Source organism: Octopus bimaculoides, chromosome 2, assembly GCF_001194135.2.
Source record: "Octopus bimaculoides isolate UCB-OBI-ISO-001 chromosome 2, ASM119413v2, whole genome shotgun sequence".
In the NCBI taxonomy this organism is placed as follows: domain Eukaryota; kingdom Metazoa; phylum Mollusca; class Cephalopoda; order Octopoda; family Octopodidae; genus Octopus; species Octopus bimaculoides.
Window position 1 is genome coordinate 48,677,653 of NC_068982.1, and position 26,750 is coordinate 48,704,402.

General features: G+C 33.8%; 1 protein-coding gene across 2 annotated transcripts in view; it reads right to left on the bottom strand.

The window, feature by feature from the left end:
- The window catches only part of LOC106871625 (mucin-5AC), a 591,942-nt gene that overhangs the window by 458,806 nt on the left and 106,386 nt on the right, over nucleotides 1-26,750 (bottom strand). For both annotated transcript variants that reach the window (XM_014918237.2, XM_052977025.1), the window contains exon 2: nucleotides 3,535-3,642. The gene's annotated coding sequence lies outside the window, so the exon portion shown is untranslated. The remainder of the gene's footprint in view (nucleotides 1-3,534; nucleotides 3,643-26,750) is intronic.

The following is a 26,750-nucleotide window of genomic DNA, read 5'->3' on the forward strand; positions in this document are numbered from 1 at the left end:
TTTTTCCATTGAAAAAATAGAGTTATGTCCATCACAAATGCACTCATAACATTCCTTGTACATTGTTGCTTTTTTTGACACTAAAAACGTTGCAATGTAGATTAGAAGTAAATTCAAATATTACCCAAAAATGAATTCTAAATTGTGCGACCACACCTCGTTTGTGAGCTTATTTTTGTAGTAAAAATGAGTTGTTGTGCAAAAAATATACTTCATTTGGTAGCTGAAAGATTATTGAGTCTTTTGATACCTCATACTTCAAAATCAGCTGCTCAGTTTTCAAATCTATAAGGAACATACAACACACACACACAGAAACTCTGTTTTATACATATAGAATATTTAGCATCATTACAGGAATAACCATGAAATTTAATTTAATTCAATTAAAGGACTAATAAATTTTCACTTTTCAGAAATGGCCAACAACCAATTATATACATATATAAAACATACAGAAGACCAAATAGAATAAAGCCTGTCCTTACAGTTACACTGCATTCATTATCAGTCAATCAGTTCAGTGTCACAAGTATGATAAAGTTAAAGTAAGGGGATTAATGAAGGGCTGGGTCTATGAAATAAAGGTAATAACATTTCTAAAATATGAGCTTGTGTGTCATGAGAGGAGTGGCTTAGGGCATTTCAAGTTGGTTCTTTTTTCAAAAAGTATCAAAAGGATGTTGACTGGAAGGCTGGGAATTTCATGATAAATGTGGCAAATGCTGTCAAACCTGTATTATTTTCTCAATTAATTTCACTAATTAATAAGTAATTTATTTTGTTGGGGGAAAGAGTCACACCAAGCTGTATGTACAGTAAGATTTGAATGCAGTGTTGTGTTCATATAACCTACACAAGGACATGAGCAGAGCCTGAATTTCAACCATGGATGGTTTCATTTATTAAGATGCCTCCACTATGTATTAATTGCTTAATTTGAAAAGAAATTTGAAAAAAATCTTTTATCTCTTATCTTGTACTTGTTTCAGTCATTAGACTGTGGCGATGCTGGGGGCACTACCTCAAATCATTTTAATCAAATGAATCCAAATCCAGTACTTATTATTTTTTTGCAAAGTACTTTTTCAATATTCTTTCTCTTTCCACCAAATTTTTGACAATACCTCTCTGTTACCTTTTCAATAGTAAAAGGCTTTCAAATAATTTAGATTTTGAAATCTCTACTCAATGAAAGGGCCACAGAAAAACAGTGTGGTGGAAAGTGTTGGGAGCAAAGAACAGCTGGTGAGCATCTTTACAAGTTTTAATTACATGACTCTTCTGAAATATAACAATGATTTAGAATTCTTCTAATCAAATCCTTGCTAAGCTGTACAATGAGATGCGACAGGAATACTAATTTTATTGTTGTAGCTGATTTGTTACTGACAGCAGACCTTTGAAAAGAGTTCATAAACATGTTTACGAAGTTGCTATGCTATGAAGAATGAAAAAAAGCTAACACTTGTGGCATGTGCCTCTCTCTCATGAGAGAGCAATAAAGAATTTTACATCAGTCTCTATTGCTGAACTGCTAATTTACAGAGATGTAAACACACCAACACCAGTTCTCAAGAGGTAGTGGGGCACAAGGATATACACAAAAACATACAAACACACACACACACACACACACACACACACACGACAGACTTCTTTCAGCTTTTCAGTTGCATCTACTAAATCCACTCACAAGGCTTTGATTGGCCCAAGGCTACAGTAGAAGAAATTTGCCCAAGATGTCGTGTATCTTGTGTGTGAGTTCCAAAGGTACAGGAAACTTATATATACACAATTCTGCTTAAATAATGGAACTGCAAATACAATATCCTTACATATCACACGTCTGTTTTCATTCTTCCACTCCACTCTGTATTTCATATCTTCTCTATAATAACTATTACTTAAAGATTTTCCTGCACTGTCTCTGATGAAAGGATATATAAAATATCCTGGAAACAGCTGTAAAGACCTTCTCTTTCTAAATGTTCTGAAAACTATACACAGCCTTGGATTTTTTAATCTTATTCTGTTAATTTATATATATATATATATATATGATGGGTTTCTTTCAGTTCCCATCAACCAGGTCTACTCACAGGGCTTTAGTGAACCTGGTGCTATAGCTGAAGACACTTCCTCAAAGCACCACTCAATAGAACTGAACCTGGAACCAAGTGGCTGGGAAGCAAACTTCTTAGACACCATATGTTGCAACGAATATTATGTTTTGGAGGAGTTATAAGATTAGAAACTTTACACAAAGTAACTGGTTGTTGTTTTTCTATATTCTATCTCTTTCCACCAAATTTTTTACAATACCTCTCTGTGGTCTTTTCAATGGTAAAAACTTTCAAATAATTTAGGTTTAGAAATCTCTACTCATTGAAAGGGCCACAGAAAAACAGTGTGGTGGAAAATGTTGGGAGCAAAGAACAGCTGGTGAGCATCTTTACAAGTTTTAATTACATGACTCTTCTGAAATATAACAATGATTTAGAATTCTCCTAATCAAACCCTTGCTAAGCTGTACAATGAGATGCAACAGGAAAACTAATTTTATTGTTGTAGCTGATTTGTTATTGACAGCAGACCTTTGAAAATAGTTCATAAGCATGTTTACAAAGTTGCTATGCTATGAAGAATGAAAAAAAAGCTAACACTTGTGGCATGTGCCCCTCTCTCAAGAGAGAGAAATAGAGGATACAGAAGTGGCATTGTCTTGATTGCAAGATTGTGAATGAAGGAAATAAATGAAAAAATTAATATGGAGGAAAATCTCCTCCAATTCCAGAAACCATGATACAATTTTACTGGTGTAACCTGAACAATGTAGCAAACATTTAAAAAAAAATTTTTTTATTGGGATTAGTTTTTCAGTGATGGAGAAGAAGTTTTAACCCTTTAGCATCTAAACTGGCCATATCTGGCCCTGATATTCTACAGGCTTTGTGTTCAAAGTAGTCAGACCTGACCTCTCACACCTCCCTTACATTGAAATTTTGATAATGTGATTGCCTATTTTCAAAATGACAAAGCTATGAGAGATTGCATGATTAATTTAAAACATTTTTTATAAATATGCATTATATTTGACACAGTAATCTGAATGTTAAAGGGTTAAATTTGACAGAGTAAGCTGAATGCTAGAGTTCAATTTGACAGAGTTTAATTTTGACAGCGTAACCTGAATGCTAAAGGGTCAAATATGTAACTGAGATCTGAATAGGGTAGAAAATATTTGACTGATGTTGCAGACATTGTCGATTATATTTCTCATCAATAGTGATGATACTGCAAAGACTACCATTAGTTCATCGATCAACTAAACTATACCTTCTTTTACCAACAACACAACTACCCTTCCAGCTATTACTACCACTTGATAATGGTGTAGTTGGTGCTGTGAGGTTTCAATATTTCTAGATATAAGTTTTAAGGTCTGAAATATCAAAGATGATATATAAAGCAAAACAAAACAAAAAAAAACGAAATCCCCCAGTGACTATCAGAAGTAAGTGCAGTACTTACCTAATGGTATTAGATCACATCAGTAGAAGGAGGGAGGAGAATATATGAAACATATTGGTATGTGAATCTTGTCATCTATTTAAAAAACATCCAATGATGAATGCAGTCCTACAAAAATAAAAAAAATAAATATAAGATAAGATTTCAAAAATGTTACCTAGACTAGACTGCCAATAAAACAAATAAAAAATATTTTTGCTGCAGTGTTCAAAAGCAGTTTTGTTACTCCATGTTGATAGGAACAAGGAAGGAAATATATACAATTACATATACAATTATACACACACAAACACACACACACATATATATATATATGATGATTATATATATATATATATATATATATATATATATATATATATATATATATGTATGTATTTTACATTTCCTTATCAAGTCTTACTTGCATAATTAATACGTAATGGTGGTAGTGGAGGTGGTAGTGGAGGATGACGATGGTGGTAGTGGAGGTGGTGAGGGATATTCCCCTAATTTAATGTCATCACCATGCTGATGAGGAAACAGATAAGAATGAATTAAAGGAGGAAAATAGTTGAAAAAGGTAAAAAAAAAACAAACAAACTCAAAAGCTATGATAACAATAATAATCTTAATGATTGCTATGATGATGATAATGAGAATGATGATGTCAATATAGAGAAGCATGGAGAGAGGATGATTTTTATATTTTCAGTGTAATAACGATGATTTCATTATGTTTGATTCATTAATATTTTAACTGCAACAATACAATGTCAAAGTGTTAGTTTTAGAAAGAGAGAGGGGGGGACAGAGAGAGAGAGAGAGAGAGAAAGAAGGAAATAAAAAGCAGAGAGAGAGAGATAAATAAAGGGGTTAGAGGGAAAGATTAATTTGTCAATGGCAAATAAATTGATAAATAGAGTATAATGATTTAAGTGGGGTTACAAAATCAATAGCTTGAACTGTGAGCTAATATGCTTTGGAAGTTAAAGCGAGAAGGGAAATTCACCAATCAATGAGGAATAATAAGAGCAAATAATTAGAAACCATTTCTTTACAGAATAACAGAAATAATATTATAGATAATAATGTTGATTATGATATAACATTCTACTAGTCTTTTAATTAACTTTTGAATGTCAGAGGCGTGTTAGATGTGTTTTGGCAGTGGTTTTAAAACAGTTGATATACATTAGTGTATTTTTCATAGATTATTCAGTACTTGTGTGCTGGGTATGATTTTAAACTGCCTCTGGCTGTGAGACCCTGGTTCGGGAATTCCATGGTTTTGAGAAGTGTGGAACCCCTCGTTAGCTAATGTTTCCAGGCCTACACTGACTGAGAGTAGTAACATTTGTCTGAGTCTTCTTGTCATCAGCAGTGATGGCATTAACTCATGAGCCTCTTCCTCCTGATGAGTGTGAAGGGTGCTGGTGCCTGAGGTGGCTACTCAGGACAAAGGTGGTATAGAAGTGTTGGGAGCATTTATCATAGGCGAAAGTTGGCTGGAAATGAGGAAGAGTGAGTCACTCTTTGCATCTTCAGCTTTTAACCACCTGAGCCAGGTACATTGAAACCATAGGATGCAGCATGGTGGATGTGAACTCAGAGCATCAATGGCAAACATCAACAGATCTTGAGCAGATGAACAGATAACAAAATTGTCAAGCAGTTCAGTTGGCAAACAATTGCTGTCATCTGTAGTCATGGCATATGCAAATGAGACATTTCAGCCCACAGATAACCAATGTGATGAAAACTCAAGCCAAACATTTATGCTGCATTCTTGGGGTTTGGATAATTCACTTTTGGAAACATGGGCGTTTTGTTCAACATCCTTAAACAAGCCTTATTCAGGGACCTTTTGAGCAGGATGGGCTACTCGACCTGAAGAAAATTCTAACTGGGGCCCCACCTGCAAGATCATGTGCTGTTTATATTGATATAAGATCACGATGTTGTGCACATATGGTTGTGATGAATGTGCCTGGTGTACCCTCATCAGACGGGTAGTCATGAAGGGTATACTGGGCTTCATATATTTTACCCCAGTGTCACTTTGATGGCACGCACTGCTCAGTCACTCAATAATAATAATAATAATAATAATAATAATAGTAATAATAATAATATTAATAATGGTTTCAGATTTTGGCACAAGGCCAGCAATTTTGGGGTAGGGGTTAAATCGATTACATTAGCCCCAGTGTTCAACTGATACTTCTTTAATGAACCCCTGAAAGGATGAGAGGCAAGCTGACCACAGTGGAATTTGAACTCAGAATATAAAGACATGAAATATTGCTAAGCACTTTACCCAGTGTGCTAATGATTCTACTAGCTCACTGCTTTTGATGATGATAATAATAATAATAATAATAATAATAATGATAACCACAGCAATTATAAAATTTGGAGCATGTGTATAATAATAAGAAGAATTTGGAGCATGCGAACAGTAAAGGTCATGCCTATAATAATTGGTGCATTGAGAACAGTAAGCAAAGATATAGACAAATGGCTGAGGGAGAATGAAATAAAATACCTACTTGAGCTCCAACAGAAAGTTTGTCTCTTAGAGATAGGAAGGATATTCAGGAGGGTCCTAAGCACTTAAAAAAGACTGCTGGAAACTTGTGGATACCTAAGGTTACAAGTAATAATCTGCTTTCCACATAATCCCTACCAAGAATAAGACTGAACCTGAGACAAACCAAAATAATAATAATAATGCTATCTGAATATTTCTTAGGAAGTTTTCAGATGGCAACAATACTTAGAACAACTCATGTGTTGAAGAAAGTGTTGTGCCTCTAAGCTGCAAGATTGAGCTGGAATGTGACATAGATAAATCAGTAAAGTAAATAGAAAGAATGATAATAATGTATTGCAGGGATATAATATTGAAGACATGTGCAAAAAGTGAAATAGTTTATTGAATACTTCCGTTCTTTAAATTCTCTCATTGTTGAATAGTTTTCTTCTTTATTTTCTGTATAAACTTAAACAATCAAGTGATTGAAAGGTTGGATTTTATATGCTGGTCTTGTGAAGCAGAAGAGTTAAAGCAAATAAGGGAGACAAGCATGACTATCCAAATTTCAACACTTTGTTTGGAATGTTTATGTTTGTATTGAAAGAAATGGAAAAATAATGTGAGAATTTAACAAACACTGTATTTGGTAAATAAACTATTTTAAGTTTTTACTTATGTTTTTATTCACTAAAATACATCTTTATTACTTTTGTAAGCAAATACGCTCATATCTTGCATGCCTTTGTTATTTTGTGATAGTATAATAATAATAAAAAAAGTAAATGGTATATGTTTCTCAATAAAACCCATTTTCAAACTGTAAATAAACGTTTTCAAGACCATTTTCCATTTTTTTAAACCCTAAAATAGTGATTCTGATATAGCATAATAAAAAGAGCAAATGCAGTTCTCAAATAAACTACCTTAACCCACTCACATTCAGATTTCTCTGTCATATATAGATCTTATTCAGTCACATTGCTTTGAATTAATCATACATTTTCTTGTATTACCAAGATTTTGAAGATACGACTGTTTAATTTTAGAATGACATTGTAGGATAGGTGTGAGAGGCTAGATCTAGCTGTTTTCAACATATAACAGGTAGAATATTTGGGCTGGATATGGCTAGTTTAAATACTAAAGAGCTAAAGCTACAATTTTGTTTTTAAATAATTACTCTGATAAAGCAAAATAAAAAAAAAGTAAACGTTAAATATTTCTCAAATAAACTCTTTTTTAAGACTGTAAAGAAATATCTTTTAAGGCTGATTTTCATACTTTATCCTTAATCCTTTAGCATTTCATATTGAGCCATATCGAGCCTGAATACTTTACCTGTTTTATGTTCAGACCAACCAGATACACACCTACCTTACAATGTAATTCTAAAACTAAACCATTACATCATAGAAATTTCAAAGCTATGAGATAATACATGATTAATTCAAAACACTGTAAATAAATAAGCATTAGATTCGATAGAGTATTATAAAATTCAGTGGCCTGTGTGTTTGGTCTTTCAAGCATTGTTTTTTATATTGTAGATTATTTAATGAATGCCTTATCAAACAAGTTCTGTTGTGTCTGGGGATAGTCTTTTTTTTTTGTGCCTTATAATTTAACACACTCACCAGTAAAATTTCCATTTATTTCTTATTTTTATTTTCCTAAAGTAAGAAATAAATTTTACTGGTGAGTGTGTTAAATTATAAGGCACAAAAAGAAAATGATTCTCCCCAAACACAACAGAATATGCTTCAACACACGAACTTACATAAAGAATCTTGCAAACCAAATCCAAAAACGAAATTATCAAACAAGATTTATTATAAATATGTTAAACTGACAAATTCTGAGGTAAAGTCGTCATGATTTTTCATGCCATGCTCTACTATAGAGCCAATCATTATAATATAAAGTTATTTTAATAATTGACCTTGTTGAGCTCCCACCAATCCTGACCAAGAAACCTTATGATCAAAAGCATTCCAGCGGAGATCACTGACACTTCACACCACATTAAGCAACGTATCTGCATCCTTTCTTTGAGACAGTACATTGTGATGTCAGTAGTATTTGGTTGCTATTTCTAGTCAGTTGAATAACTATATGTATGCTCCCTCAATGCCTTGTTATTTTTATAGTTAAATCTGAATTTCTCCGGTGCAAATCCCAGTTATTACCACACAGCTAATGCAATATTTTTTATTAATTACTTTCTTGTACATGAGATAATAAATTAGAGTAGTTGCATTATTAAATTTTTAAGATGTTATTATTTTCTTGTTTTTAACATTTGTCTAATGACATCGATATATTTCAGTCTGATACCTGTTGAAAATGATATGACAAAAATCATTTAAAAATGTATGCATTCCTCATTTGCTTTTTTTCTCTTTATTCATTCCTCCTTTGTGACAAGACTACATCAAGTAATATTAACTTCAAAGAGCTTAACTAACTATAATTGCTTTCCCATGCAAAAGATACTTAAAGCTACAAAATTAGCTTGTTAAAATTGAAATATGCATTAAAATAGCATGAAATTACTATCCTCTTGTGACATCGTGGTATTAAAGAATACGAGAAATTGGGAATGGTATGAAACAGAAAAGCCAATAACTTCTGCTTGATATGGACATTTAACAGGGGATTACATTTTACTGATAGTAAACTAACTTAACCATTATAGTCACTTTGGGACAATGTGACATATTTATAAGTGGTTGCTTTATGATTTTTGTAATTTATCTTAGTTTGATCTTATTATCTTGGGGTTACTAATTCAAAGGAAAGCTCTCCTGCATTATTTTCAACTGCCTGAAAGCATACAGCTAAATGTCTGTAGTTACTATTTTATACATGTATTTTTATTTACTACATATCTACTTCAATGGTTAATCTATAAGAGATATAATTAATGATATGTATTTACATTTACTTTTGTATGTGCTCATATGTATATGCACAAATGTGAAATACATGCTTGAAATTGCTAGAAAAACGTGTATAAATAGGTATTTATTCAAATATTCTAATACTCTAATGTTTGCTTCAATCCAATCATTGTAAATAGATATCAAATAATAACAACAGTTATTATACAGAAAGTTTGGGAAATATCAAACGTATATAATAACATTGTCACAAATGTTATCATAATAAAGGAATCATATAAATATACATCAATTTTTGAATAGAGATAAATAAAAATAATAGTAAAATATACAAAGATTAATATTGTTAATTGTATATTCATGTGAGACAGCATTAATATTTGTTTCATGATTTTTATCAGCTATTAAACTTTCCATGTATAATCAAAACAGTGAGTTTGTGTTTATTTCTCCAACATCCAAAATAAACCACAGCAGTGGGAAATGTAGTAATTAGAAAAACATAATAGGAGTTAGATAACATTTTTCTCTGGTCATCAGAACATTGGGCAGAATTTCTTTGCAGTATTTGTTTTGACTGTCTAAGCTCTGAATGTTGCCAAGATCAATATTGCCTTTCATGCTTTTGGGGGTTCATCCCAAAATAACTAAGCCAGGGCAAGAGGTTGGTGGGACTGTTAGAACGTCATGTGAAACACCTTGCAGTATCTACATTGGTTCTCTGTATCTTGATGACAATGCCTGCAGTAACACTGGGGACAGACTGTTGTAGCTTTTCAGAAAAGGCTTTGCATAAGACAACATTAGTGGCATTGAAAGAGAGTTCTTTATGACCATCTGTTCCACAAAAATACTTTGCTCAAGCCAGTACATATAGGTGCATATACAAGGTCAATCCATATATATATATATGGTGTCATGTATAAAGCACCTGTGCTGCTGTTACATAAAAAGCACCCATGCTGGTTCCACATAAAAAGCACTCGTGCTGGTGGCACATAAAAAGCACATATGCTGGTGCTATGTCAAATGCACCCATGGTGGTGCCACGTAAAAATCACCCATGCTGGTGTCACATAAAAAGCACCCAGTATACTCTGAAAAGTTGTTGGCATCAGGAAGGGCATCCAGCTGTAGAAACCATGCCAAAACAGACAACTGGACCCTGATGCAGCTCCCCAGCTTGCCAGATCCTGTCAAACCATCCAGACCATGCCAGCATCGAGAACAGACATTAGATGATGATGATTATGACATATCAGTATGTGTGATGGTATGTAGCCTAATGGTCAAGGTGTTAAACACACATGATCATTAGATTGTAGTTTCAATACCCCAACTGATGGGGGAATTGTGTTCTGGAGCAAAGCACTTCATTTCATGTTGCTCCAGTCCATTCAGCTGTAAACTGGTAACCCTGTGACAGAATGGCATAATCAGCAGGGTGGCATCATTCAAAAGCTACAATTCAAAGAAGCGCATAGTGACCAATGGTGTATAACAAAATCTGATAGGGTAGTTGATACAGTGCTATATCTATCTATCTATCTATCTATCTATCTATCTAGATAGATAGATAGATAGATAGATAGTCAGAAAGACAGACTGACAAATGGATAAATAAACAGATAGAAAGACAGATAGACAGACAGACAAATAAATAGCTGGACATATAGTCAGACAGATAGATAGACAAAGAGACAGACAGATAAATAGATAGACAGATAGAATGATAAACAGATAGACAGGCAAACACACACACACACACACACACACACACACACACACACACACACACACACACACAGAGTGATCATCAGCAAAAGTATAACATTCACCATTGCTTGCTGGCAGTTTAGTTACTAATTTACTGCATTATAGGAAAATTAGTAAAAGGATTGAGTAATAACAGGAGAAAGATTAAACAATTATTTAATTGTAAATAGTCACTGAATGGTAAAGGTTAGTTTATTATTTCTAAAGTTTTAAAATATATAAAGTGAAACTCTTTGGCTGACTTATTTAATTTTGAAATGGTGAAATGACTTTTCTATGATAAACGTAAAGAAAAAATATATTACCCAATATAGAAAGGAAATGTTTCTGAGTGTTTAATATTTATCTAATAAATGTACATTTGTTCAATCAATTGTGTATGCAATAAGAGAAATTCTAGAATTAAATATCTGTTGGTGCTAATAGAATGTATTTGTAAATTCAATTACACAGTGCTAGACAGTATTTTACTCAAAGTAGGTTGCTATACAGAAATTAAATACTGAGTGAAATAGAGTACCAAAAAAACAAGTTTATTGAAAAGGATTGCAATGTTACTCTGTTTTGTTTGCTCATTTGGAAGGAATATTTGCTATACCTCCATCAATATCAATATTAAACAAATATGATAAGGCAGCAAGCTGGCTGAACTGTTTGCATGCTTGTAAGATGCTTAGTGGCATTTCATCCATCTTTACATTCTGAGTTCAAATTCCACCAAGGTTGACTGCCTTTCATCTTTTCAAGGTTGATAAAACAAGTACCAGTTGAGCACTAGAGTCAAAGCAATAGACTTGCCATGCCTCCATAATTATTGGCCTTGCACCAAAAATTAGAAATCATCATCGTCATCATCATCATCACTTAATGTCCGCTTTCCATGCTGGCATGGGTTGGATGGTTTGATATGGAGCTGGCCTATTGGGAGCAGTCCAGACTCCAATTGTTTGTTGTGGCATGGTTTCTATGGCTGGATGCCCTTCGTAATGCCTACCACTTAACAGAGTGTGCTGGGTGCTTTCTATGTGCCACTGACATGGGTACATCTATGCAGCACTGGCACAGGTGTGTTTATGAAGCACTGGCATGAGTGTTTTTTAGGTGGCACTATCATCTGAAAGGACAAGCTTGTATGTGTGAAAGACAGCGATTTGACTTAGCTTGATGTATCTTATCAAGTATAGCAAATTGCCACATCACCCAGTCCCTTGTCATTTCCTCAGTGAGGCCCAGTGTCCACATCCTTAAAGGCAGTGAGCTGGAAGAATCATAAGCACAACAAGCAAAATGCTTAGCAGCATTTCATTTAACCTTATGTTCTCAGTTCAAATTCTGCCGAGGTCAACTTTGGCTTTCATCTTTTCAGAGTCGATAAAAAAAATACTAGTTATGCACTGGGGTTGATCTAATCAACTTACACCATCCCCTGAGCTTTGTGCCAAAATTTGAGACTAATATTACACCCTTAAGGCTCTAACATGTATTAATGCTACAGAGTATGTATGATTAGGAAGCTAGACATATATAACATGACACATACATAAACATAAGTTCTGACTAATTTATATACATAGTGGTGGGCAAACAAATATATCGATACATGCACACATAATTACTCTGAGTTCATTTCTGTACATACATAAATACACTCAAGAATTCACCAGCACATATATTAACTTCTAACTCCAAAATAATTAATTTCAACAGTTCATACACAAACACACATTTAAGCTTTCTCAAAATTTCATACTCACTGACATATGCATACAAATGTAAACAAATATATTTTCTGATTAGCAATCATTTAGCAATTTGAGAAGTAGTTTGTCTAGAGTTCACTATTTTTACAACTGCCTTGAAGACAAAAAAAATAAAATTTAACACAGAACAATTGCATTGAAAGTATTAGAGTATTAATGGAGGAATGATTCATCCTGTACTTTGTTGACCTCCCCTTTGACATCTGTACTCTATGGACACAGAAACTGAAATGTACCTGAGATTTGAAATAGTAAAAAAGTATAAGTGACTATAAATATGATTCACTCTAATCATGTTTCCACTCCACATCTATGAATTTAAAAACATTAAAGAACTGGTGTCAAATACACTAGAATTGCCTCTATTTATACTGACAATTATTTATTGGAATTTTATGCTGCAAAGAAAGAAAATATAGGAACCAATAGTCTTTGCAAATAGATGTTGCAACTTAATTGGGAGATGAAACCAAATCAATACTAGGTCTACCTAGAGCATATAGCTGCAGCCAACTCAACTATAACTTTAGTCACAATAGTAATAACGCATTAAGTAGAAATGTAGATCCTACATTTTTAGGAGGATGAGAAGGTGGATGATGACAAGGAGAGAAAGAGCAAAGAGGAGGAAATAAGGTTTTTGCAATAGTAATGTCTTTCTAAAAAGCAAACAAAAAAAAACATTTACAGTAAATAATGAAAAATAGCTTCAAATATGAACGTAATTTGTCATGAACTTGGCTCACTGAAATGTTTCTGCTCGACTCACTGTAATGTTAACTCTTTACATTCTGAGTTCAATTTTGCCTTTCATTCCTCCAAGGTTGATAAAAATAAAGTACTATATAGGTGTAAATGGAATCAGTTAACTATTTCCCCACAAACCTCAGGTCTTGTGTTATTATTAGACGTAATTATAAGGTGGTGAGTGGCCCGAATTTCTAAAGCATTGAAAAATTCCTTTGCAATATTTGTATTAAGTCTTTACAATTTGAGTTCAAATCCTGCCAAGGTTAATTTTGCCTTTATCTTTTCAGGGTCAAGAAAATAAAATAAAACACCCATCAAGTACTGAGTTGATTGTACTGACAAACCCCTCCCTTAAAATTTGTGCCAAAATTAGAAACAATTATCATTATTTGTTAATAATATTAATAATAATAAAATTTTAAATTTCAACATGGACTACATATTCATATTGCTAATTTGGATAGCACAGGGAATTCTGATTACACATTAAGCAAACATTTTTAGAATGCTTAAGTTAATTTTTGAAAATTCAAGTTTGAGATCTGAATTACAAGACAGCTCTAAAAATTTTTCTTAAACATTCAATGGAAACTCCATCACTAGTTCTGTTTCAACAGAGAATATTGTTTGTTCCCAATCTAATTTAAAATGTCTAGAAAATATTTTCATAGCCATTTTGTCATACATACCAAATGCTAGATTATGAATGGTTTAATCAAATTAAGTCAAATTATTTTCACAAACAAAAACCATTAGTGCATGAGAACATTTTAAATTTCAAGTGTCTAAGTATAATTTTCCACAGCATGTGTCCATAGATTTATTTTGTTTATGAACACATTTGTGTTTAACTTCCAAATTGAAAACTTTTTTGTTCTCTCTTTGCAGAGACACATTAAATTCATAAAGCTTTCCACATATGTCTGACAAATTTGTAAAGCCAATTCTGACTATAAAAATAGAATAATTTGGCAAGGTTGAAGTTCAGTTCTGACATTATTTGGTTTTCTCTACTAGACATCTGGAAGCTCATATCTTTGATAAATCAAGATCTAACACCCTGGTATAGATTTGCTAATAGAGTTATTTGTTGTTCAATGCATAACTTCTAATAAACTTAGTAATTTTAATTGCATCCTACATTTAGTGCACCTCAACTTTAAAAAAATTCTTTTAGATACTAACACCTTTTGATAAATTCATCTAGGTACTAATAATACCTTTCGATAGATTATGCAATGGCTGCATCTAGAAGGGTTACTGCCTGTAGATTTACCTGTAACTTGAAATCCTACATTTTCTGCTACCATATACATCATTGCTTCTGTTTGCTATAAGCAACACATGTATGTCATTGACTGTGCAAGATTTTTTTTAGCTTTTGTAATTAAGAATGAAACATCATATTTTTGAATTTTCAGAGATTTCAGCAATGTTTCAATAAAATGGAAAAATTTGCCTTGTATAGGAAACATGTCTAGTATCAAAATGTACTTTTTAATTTAAAAGCTTCATACTTTCATTCAACAAATATATACTACATATTAAAAATACTAGACAGACAGTGATATTCATGCCTAAGAGCAAAAGCAAATCCAGACTATGAAAAATATTCATTGCATTTCCTCTTTAGAGTGTGTGTGTGTGGTGTATATATATATATATATATATATATATATATATCACACGCACAAGCACGCATGTACAGAAGCAAACGCACGCACGCACACACACACACGTACACAGTAACGCACATATACACAACATACACACACATACAAACACACACGCACAAAAACATACACATACACACACGCGCACGCACAAAATACACACACACACATACATACATACACACACACGCACACGTACCCAACACCTACAACCCCACACAGACACACGCACGCACATCCACATACACCCACACACACGCACCCCCTTCCGCACACGCACACACAAAAGACACATACACACACCGGCGCAAACGAACCCACATACACACACATGCAAATGAACCCACACGTAACTCCTACACATACACAACACGCACTCACACACACACCCAAGTATACATACATACATACACGCACACACATCACACACACACATACACATGCACACACACAAGACACATACACACACATGTAGAACTGAACTCAGTTACACACATGCAAATGAACCCACACATAACTCCTACAAACACTCACACACAGGTGGACATACATGGACACACACGCAAATGAACCCACACGTAACTCACATACACACACAACAAACAGTAACACATACACGCACACATACTACGCATACACACACACACACACGAAATAACCCACGTGCGATCCACAGAGCAAACCGCACGCATATACACACACACGTACACACACACATATATATACACATACACACACGCACACAAAAAAATACAGGCACACACTGCTAGGAAATCACACCCACACAGTACAGACACACACACACACACACACATACTCAAAAACTGCCTGCCTACTTTCTATTGACCATTGTCCACAACCACTCCCAAACTATTCCTTCTACTAATTCCTTCCACTACATCACACACACACACACTAACAGATAAACAGCCAAGCCACGCACACACACATGCATACGTACACACACACACACACACACATATTTATTTCCCTCTTGCACTCTTCTGTCTTAAAAAGAACTTTTCCTCCACCACTTCCTCTTCTGGTCCTTCCACAATGTAACCTCGTGGACATCGGTGGCGATTTTTTCTTCCTCTGTTTTTCCCTTCTTTGAACTTTCTTTGTTTCCGACGAAGAGCTCCGCTCGAAACGTCATACTCTCTCTCTTTCCTTTCCCAAACGTCTTGTAACACAATCTGTATCACGTCCTCACGTTGTTGTCTTTTTTGTTGTTTTTTGTCTTTTTCCTTTTTTTGAACCTATATATATATATATATATATATATATATATATATATATATATATTTCAGTTTCTTTAACTTAACACATTTTCCACTTCATGTCACTGCTTGCAAATTTTACAACAGCACTATTATCTGCTGTGTTTTTTTCTTTTTTGTAGGGGAGGAAGGGATAAATTTAACCATTATTCCACAGGGGAGAATTCTCAATTCTATGTAATAAAAGTTAACTACTATTTTGTAAATAACAATAAAAAATTTTTTTAAACAATATTTGATGCTTGTTAGTCATAATTAATTTAAACTTATTAGTGTTTACATTGTATGATAATTTTTTTAAAAAAAGCCCTGCTTATATATTCATAGAATTAATTTTATATGATATAGAATTACTGTGGAAAATAATAAAAAATTGCATCACTGTTTATTGATTTTTACGAGTAAATTACACATTTGTCATAATTAAATTATCTCAACAAGTACCTGCTACTGTGACACAGTTCATTGCCGATAAATAATATATTTCCAGATTGAGAATTGAAAATTATCACTGTAAACATACTCTATTTACAATGCAAAAAGTCCTGTTGTTGTTCTTGTTGTTTACTCTGCCCACCTCATTACTTGTGTCTTGGTGTGCTTTGGTCAATTGGCGATCTCTTGACTCTGTATGAATTTCTATTGCATAATATAATTTGTACCTTTACACACAAACATATACACATACATAGATGATGCGTTGGAGCAACTGTAACCTATTGAACTGAATATAGTAAATACTTCCTGCAGACTAACAATGAGATAAAATGCAATGTTGATGATGACTGGCAGTATTTAAACTCAATCATTAATCAATGAAACTAATTACTGGTCAATATTTTACCATCTGTTCTACCCTTATAGATCTAATAATAATATCACAGTAAACTGTCTCAAAATAATTATTTCTACTATACTACAAAGTCTGAAATTTTGGGGAAAGGGACAGTCAATTACATCTACCCCAATGCTCAACTGGTACTTATTTCACTGCCCCACCCCCAAAAAGATGAAACGCAAAGTCAATACTGACTGAATTTGAACTTAGGGTGTTCGAAAGATGATCGAAATGCAGCTAAGCAGGCATGGTTGTGTAGTAAGAAACTTACTTTCCAACCACATGGCTCTGGGTTCAGTCCCACTGTGTGACACCTTGGGCAAGTGTCTTCTCTAGTAGCCTTGGGCTGACCAAAGCTTTGTAAGTGGATTTGGTTGACGGAAACTGAAAGAAGCTTGTCAGATATATATATTTGTCTTTGTCCCTCCATCACTGCTTGACAACTAGTGTTGGTGTGTTTAAATCCCTTTAACTTAGTAGTGGTTCAGCAGAAAGAGACCAGTAAAATAAGCACTAGGCTTTAAAAAGAAATAAGTATTGGGGTCAATTCAATTGACTGAAGCCCTTCAAGCAGGTGGGGATGAGGGTGGTAGGGCATCTGCCCTGGACAGCACTTTTAAAGGGGCACAATTTTTGAGTCTACTGTAGGCAATATGTATTTTTTTGTGGGGTCCAAGGATGGCAAATGGAAGAGCTGCCCCAGGTAGCACACACTACGCTAGTGCCTTTAAGGCAGTGCTCCAGCATGGTTGCAATCAAATGACTGAAACAAGTAAAAGAATAAAAGAAAAACAATAAAAGCATTTTGTTTGGTATCTTAACAACAGTTATAACTTAAGGGTCTTGTTCAGCTGTGCACCTAGTACCAAAAAAGTGACCATGGACAGAAGCAGGTTGCCCATGTAGGGTTTACAGAAACTGATGGTACCAACAGTTGTCTTTGAACATGTCTTCAAGAACAGACATGTAGAATCAATCTACTAATATATACAGTTTAGTCTTGACCATGTGGTAATATTCTACTTTATGCTTCGGTTCATAGAGCTGGCATCTAATTACCAGCAAGATATTTTCAATGAAATGGTATTAAATTATTCATACGGGCTCAATTCATCAGTTCATTGTGATTCTTTATTTCTAGTTTCTAATTTAGATACATGTACTCTTCTGTCTGAGACTTTAAAAAAAATTTATACAAAACAATAATGACACATCAAAATAGTCCCAAGAATTTCTAGAAATAGCAGCTAAATCACTTCAAAATTACATCCTACTGTTTTAAAACAAGGCTAAGTTCATATTGGATAATGTAATTCTAGATACTTCAATTTGGGGAAAAAAATGAAAAAGAAAAAGACAGGATGGTTATGGTTGGAATACCTTTGACAAAAGAGCTGAAACTAAACAACAACAGCACAAATTCTTATTTCTTAAGATTTCTAGCTATTATATTGAATTTATCATTTTCTGATAAACAATCCTAGTGTACAGATCACAGTCAATATAGGTTAATTTCTTTAAAATTAAAAATAAATAAATAAAATAAAAATGAACAAAGCGCTAAAGTAATATAACAGCTGGTTAAAACCTAGCAATTCTAGTGTCAACAAGAATATTTTATTTTTATTTATTTATTTATTTCCTTTTTATTTTATCTATTTATATATTTTTTTTGAGAAAAGTTATCAAAAATATTTTTTTAAAATTCTACATATCAAACAATACTTTAGGAAATTGGTTCTTGTAAGAGGCAACTTTCAGTGTAATAAAGTCATGTAGATGTTAAAAATATTAAATGTCTGTATAAGACATGAAATTTCATCGCGCACCAGTGATTTTAGTTAGAAGAAAACTAAAAATAAATAAATTCAAACAAAAGCAATAGATAGTAAACCAGTCACTTGGAATCAGCAGATTCACTGAGTTTTCTGTGATATTCCAGTAATTTCTATTTCCTTTCACAGAACAGAGAAACAGACTCCTAAAGTTAGTGTTGTTGTTGTTGTAGCCATCGTTTTCAATACTTCCTAACATTTGAGATTTGTTGAACTGTGGCTGGAAAATAATTGAAATGGTTGTAACCATCTGCTTCTTTTGAATATTCATTAATGGAATCAGGAAAATGTCTGAAGAAATATCATTTGCTTGTTAGATTTTCTTTTTCATCTGAACTCAAGTTCCTCATTATAGTCTATCATTATTATAGATGAAATACTTATAAAACTTTATCTTCATTATAGTTTCAATGCCTACTTTTCTATGATTTCCATAGGTTGGACAGGTCTACAGTATAACTATGAACATTCTTAATATTATTTAATATCACCTGTGACACCCACATCTTCCTGGATCTTCCTACTATCATGTACCTCCCACTATCAGAATACAGAATTTCTTCATTAAATAGGTTACAACCATTCACATTACATTCCCATACCAGTCTAGGTGCTGCATTTACACATTATCAATTGAGGCCAGGTACACTGTCAACTCCTTTGTGCTTCACCTTACATGTAAGTTAGTGAAGACATACACCCAGTGGATCCTACTCAACACATTTTTCTTCACCCCCTGTCAATCTTCTGTATTCAGGACTCATGTCTCATTACTATACAACATTACACTTCTAATTCCTCTCATAGTAACTTTGGAGAGAGAGAGAGAGAGAGAGAGAGAGAGAGAGAGAGAGAGAGACAGAGACAGAGAGATAACATAGACTGACGCTTTTACTATCATGGTATGTTCTCAATTGCTTCCTTAATTTTACCTATTCTGACAATTCAATATTCCAAACCTGTTTCTTTTAATCACTTAAAGGGGTCTACTTTATCATATGGAAGTAAAAAACAGTTTTGGCAAAGTCAGACTTCACCATTCCCAAGACTGTTAGATTCTTATTAACCAAGTACTGGTCTATCAATTTCTATCAATCTTTCAATATATGAAACTAAAAAAATCATAAACAATGATATTCATCTCCCCCCCTCTCTCTCTTTTTCTTCTTGGTGATTCTCAGTATAATGTCAGTAGAGCTGGGAGGTCCAGCCAACATTGCAACTACTTTTTTTCCCCAAATATTAGCAAAACTGAAACAATTTTTGCTATCCAAAATCTTTCATATTTTTAAATATTAACGGTTCATAGCTCGGAAACCAAGGAATCTCTCCAGGCCAAGCCAATAGTTTAATGCATTGAAAGGTCACAGTTCTGGTACAATAGACATCTGATGAGAATGTCACTGGAAAGAATCACAAGGTGGATTCTTCAAGCCAAGGTAAGCAGCAGGAGATTTTGGGGTAGATCAAGGATAAGATTGTTGGACAATATCCATAATCTCAGTCAATCATGCATGGGAATCCAATCAAAAAGTCTAATGATGGTTGTTTCTGATAGGACCCTATGACAGTTCCAGTACTATGGACATGTTATTAGAATGTTACAGGAAAGAATCATAAAATGGATTCTTCAAGCCAAGCCAACTGGTAGGAGACCTAGGAGTAGACCAAGAACAAGAAGGGTGGATAATTTCCACAGTCTCAGTTGGTCATGCTTGGGAACCCAACTGGAAAGTCTTGTGATAGTTGTTTCTGATAGAACCCTATAGAGGAGGTGTTTGAGAACTCTACTTCCATGATGCTCCCAGAAACAGGGAATTGAGAAGATGGATAGAACAGTAATGGTACAGGTGTACTTATGCTTTCATTTCTAATTCAGAACCAAAACGTTAAAGAAGTTAATATAAAACTAAGTAAAGAGCAAAATTCAAATAAATTGGTGATGTATGCGCTAGCAACAATTAGTCAATAAACGAAACCATAGAGTCAAATAAGTTCAGTTATTGTGAGAGGTGAATAATCTAACAGTTCAGGTCTTCAGCTGAGATGGAGGAGGATGAGTGTGGGGTGTGGGTGAGAGTGTCAGTCATTTGTAATTAAAGTGACAACACTTTATCTTTCTCAGGGCAAGAGTCTGGAACATTAGAATGCTCACTGCTCATGGCAACTGAACTTACTGACCTCTGTTATGAACTCTCCTATATCAATATAAGTTACATAAATCAAGAGGAAATCAATAAGTCATATAAGTTTTCGGAAACTTTTACAAAATCCAGAAATATCAAAGAACTGAAGAAAATTTAATACCAAATAGCACAAATAACACAGGCATGGCTGTGTGGTAAGAAACTTGCTTCCAAACCATATGGTTCTGGGCTCAGTCCCACTGTGTGGTACCTTTGGCAAGTGTCTTCTACTATAGCTTTGGTAGATGGAAACTGAAAGAAGCTCATCATGTATATGTGTGTGTGTATGTGTGTCTTTGTTTGTCCCCCATCATCACCTGACAACCAGTGTTGGTGTGTTTACATCCCATAACTTAGTGGTTCGGCAAGGAGACCAATAGAATAAGTACTAGGCTTAAAAAAAGTTCTGGGGTCGATTTATTCGACCAAAATCCATCAAAATAGTGTTCCAGCATGGCCACAGTCAAATGACTGAAACAAATAAAGGAATAAAAGAATAAAAGATAAATATTCACTTCAGGTTTTCATCTGAATGGTGAAGGTCTTATTTATTAAGTGGACATACCTCTAATTTAACCACAAATAATGAAAAAGTATAAAGACCAAAATACTTGGCTCAAAAACAAATGCCTACATATTTATTAAGAAAATGCTCAGATCTGTCTTGTTTGTTATATGAGTCAACAACGAATTCTCTATATTGTCATTTAATCTGATATATTGGCAGTGGAATATCCTGTGTATCTCACAATATTATTAATACTAGCTGGCCCTGTGCCATCAAAAATGATGGCTAATTGAGGTATTTTATATATAAATAAGGTACGAAACCAAGTTTTTAGTTTAATAATTCTTATATTACCAAATTTACAATATAACTTTCAACTGCAGTCATTTTATATTCTTGTTACACACAGGCAATAATTATTTTCTCTTATGAATTTGTTTTTGTATATATGTTTGACAACCTTTGATGTATTTATTTCACAAGGGATACATATATTATCACCGTCATTTATTGTCTACTTTATCATGTTTGCATGGCTGAGATGGAACTTATTGCAGCAGATTTTTTTATAGTTAGATGTCCTTCCTGCTGCCAACTTTCACCTGTACCCAGCAAGGTAATATTTTCCCCACAACCAGATATGTCGTTCAAGAAAGACTGGAAAAAATGACAGTGATATTCATTTACACCCTCGCTATTCCAAGTTTTAATTGTCATCTATAGTATTTTGATTGATTCTGTAATAAGAACCAGACTGACAAAATGCTGATGTTCCATTCAGCATCATGTCATGAAATATTTGGTTGTCTGACAAAAAAAAAGAAAAAGAAAAAAGGCCACTGACACACTGATGTCCTCAGCCATTGATCTTATTTTTAATTCTTTCTTTCACAATGCTTTGGTTCTTGACCTTATATGTAGCCTAGTTTAACACACTACCAGCTCGACTTTGGTTATCTTTAACAGCATCCACTTTATAGATTTGAGGGTAATTTAGCTGCTATTTCTATGAGGTCTGAAGCTGATGGATAACTCCCTCTTTTCTTCCTTTCAGTCTTGGAAGCCCTTATAACAGTCATAGGACTTCTCTTTAAGGATCTCTATCCCTTGGAGATCTTTAAAAGGGTTATAGAAACTTCCCTTTCTCCTCTTAAGACATAAAAATGATACGAACATACTTCTCAAACCATTTATCAATGCCTAGTTTTTTTTTTATTTTACAACAAGCCGGTAGAACACAGAACCTTATCAAAGATTCTTTCAACATATTGCAATATATTACCAGATGCTATGTGTTCTTAGCTAAAAATCTTCCTTTACAAAGTGGTATGGTATTTGTGTTTATATTTTCATTCTGTCATTAATAATCCTTTCTCTGTAAATAAACAGATGTCAAAGGTTATAATGTTTAGCATCAGATTTCATTATTGATTTATTTTGTTATCATTTTATCTTTTATTGATCAAGTTTCACTATAAACATTAAAAACATTCATCAAACAAACGTCAAATAGTTTTCAAAAGAGAGGTTTCTGCTTGTCCCTCAACTCAACATCAAGTATAAATGGCTTTGAAAGAAGCTACTTAAATACATTATTCAAAAGTAAGTTTCTATTCTGAAATTTTCACGTCATCCTTTCAGCTGTTACTGTTTTCAACATTTCAGCAGGCTCCAGACAAAATTTTTAAAAGTTCAACACATTATGAAGACACATTTAACACTTTAGCATTTAAACCGGCCATATCCAGCCCACATATCTTATTTGTTTCATGATTGAACAACCCAGTTCTGATATATCACAACTACCCTACAATGTCATTCTAAAAATATACAATCACTTCATTAAAATTTTGAAGATGTAAAGCGATACAGAATTAATTCAAAGCAATGTGAATAAATAAGTATTAATATATTCAGAATAATCTGAATATTAAAGGGTTAAAAAGAACCAAATTTAAATTAGAGAGCTAAGCAGAACTTAAAGATACAATATTACATAAATTGTTTTCCAGAAAGCAGTCATGGATTTGTATTTATCTAGTGCAGATATGGCTGCATGGTTCAGTAGTTTCCATTACAACCACATGCAAACATCAGGTAGATCTCTTCTACACTGACTCCAAGCTAACCAATACCTTGGGAGAGAATTTGGTAGACAGAAACTGTAGAAAGCCCATTCTATGTGTGTGTGTGTGTGTATATATATATATATATATATATATATATATATAGCTGACTAAGCACTTAGATGCAAAACAAGGTGGAAGAAATAATACTCAGAGTAATTAAGCTGAAGAAAATCTTCACAAGCTCTTATTTAGTGATTCATATTACCATTTGTTGAACAGTTGTAACTGTCAATGAATGGTAACATGAAACTCTGAGTAACAGTTTCTAAAGATTTTTTTCAGCTTTAATATAAATATATATACTAGCTTAAAAATTTGCATGGAGTGCGGACTTTTAAGCTTGCTTCTGCGAAGGGCTAATTGGGCCAGTGACCAAAACTAAACAGAGCAATGATAATAAAGTATTTATTGGTACCCTACCAATACGGTATTACTTTAAATTCAGTTTAAATGAAAAACTTGTAAGTTGACAAATTTTTGGAGTTAATTTTAAAATTTGAACTTTCAGCTGTTAGCATATAACAAATCTTTATCTAGACCTGTTTTCAATGCTGGATGTCCAAGAATAAAATGAAGGGCAGATTTTCAATCTTAGGATCATCATAATTCCAAAATGGTATAATATGTCTATGTAGACCAAGGCACAAGGATCTCGGATGGACAGAGGGACAGACAGAATTTCGCATTTATCATTATAGATATATATATATATAAAGATGCATGCATGTATCGTTCATCTTTGAGCTTTTACTTGTTTCAATGATTTGACTGTGGCCATGCTGGGGCACTGACTTGAAGAATTTTAGTTGAACAAATCAACTGTAGTACTTATTTTTATTTTTATGTTTTTGATCCTGACACTTTTTCTATTGGTCTCTTTTGTTAACCTGTTAAGTTGCAAAGATGGGAAAAAAAAAGACATTGTCAAGTGGTGAGGAGGGGGACAAATACAGATACAAAAACACAAATAGATATATGACAGGTTTCTTTCAGTTTCCATCAACCAAATCCACTCACAAAACTTTGGTTAGCTTAAGACTGTAGTAGAAGACACTTGCCTTGGGTGGCATGCAGTGGGACTGAACCCAAAACTATGTGCTTGGGAAGCAAACATCTTACCATAGAGCAATGCATTACGAACTATCGTTATCTTTATTTTTTACTTGCTACAGTCATTGGACTGTGGCCGTGCTGGGTTTTAGTCAAGCAAATTGACCCCAGTTCTTTTTCCTTTTTTAAATCAGTTGCTTTTGTCAAACTGCTAAGAGGCAGGCATGTAAACAAACCTACACCACTTGTCAAATAATGGTGAGTTACAAGCACACGCGCACACACACGCATGTGCATGCATACACATACAATAGGTTTCTTTCAGTTTCTGTCTACCAAATCTGATCACAAGGTTTTGGTTGGAAAGAGGCTATAGTAGAAGCCACTTGCCCTTGGTGCAATACAACAGAACTGAATCCCAAACTATGTGGTTGGGAAGTAAGCTTCTTACCACACACACCGTATAAGTTAAGAAAAATTGAAATTTAGTTCAACAGAAATAACTACCCATTGATCTAGCCAATATGTCTTGTTACTTGTAAATTAATTTGCAAAAATAATCTGTCATCTTGTGTCAATTTATTTTTTCCATATTTTTTTTTTTAATTAAAATGATTTTTTCAGAATTTATAATTACATTTCTTTTAATAAATGTAATTAACTTTGTTTAAGTCAGCATCATCAACATCAAAGAAACAGTTGTTAGTCAACGATTATCATATATGTTTTTAACCTTCATGTCGGACAAGCAGAAGCAGACATTAGAAACTATCACACAGGACTATATTAATGATACAAAATTTCAACATTAATTTCAAAACTAAATTTCCATTTTATCCATTTATTTATTCACTTATTTTATCATCTTGCTATCAAGCCAAGAGTGTAAACAGTAATCTTGAAACTATGATCCTTCATAGGCATTCCTTCTAAATTTAGTGACAGGGATGGAGAGAGGAATGTATCCTCAAATTGGAGGCCTTACCCAAAAGCTTGCAAAATAGTGGACTTTACTAAAGGCACCCAAGGTGTCAGGTGGTGGTGCTAAACTAAGCAGCAGATGCTACGTCTACCAATTAATAATGGTTTCTAATTTTGGTACAAGGCCAGTAATTTTTGGGGAGGGGTAAATCGATTACATCAAACCCAGTGATCAGCTGATCCTTATTTTATCAACTCTGATGAAAGGCAAAATTGACCTCAGCGGAATCTGAACTCAGAATGCAAAGACAGATGAAATGCCACGAAGCATTTTGCCTGGTGCAGTAATGATCCTGCCATCTCACCACCCTAGCCTGCCAATTAATAATAGTTCATGTAAAGGATAAAGGCAAATAACCCTTTTGATCATGAATGACCATGAGATTGCCTCTAAAAATTTCCCCTCTGAGGCACAAGTCTGAGCAAGATTGTTTATGGAAGACCAGCAGTCACCCATGCAAGCCAGCCTCCCCGCTCGATGCCATTGATGTTATCCAAGAGAAAGGCAAAAGCCAATACAGCTTGGCACCAGTGACATCGCAACTCATTCCTACAAATGGACAAACTGGTGCAACATGAAATAGTGTCTTGCTCAAGAACATAATACTGCCTGGTTTGGGAATCAAACTCGCTACTTCATGATTGTGAGACTGTTGCTCTAACCATGGAGCTATGCACCTTCACATGTAAGCTTATGTAAACTATCATTATTATAATCATACATATCATCAGCATAATCATCATCATAACTCATTATTATCTCAATTGAGACAGTGAGCTGGCAGAAATGTTAAAACTGCAGAAAAAAATGCTTCATACTTCTATATTCAAAAACTTCACATTCTGAGTTCAAATTCCACCAAAGTTTACTTTGCCTTTTGTAAGGCAGGGAGCTGAAAGAATTGTTAGCAGATTGCACAAAATGCTGCCAAGTGTTTTGTCCATCTGTGCATTCTGAGTTCAAATACCCCTCAGGTCAACTTTGCCCTTCATCATTTCGAGGTTGATAGAATAAGTATGAGTTACCCACTG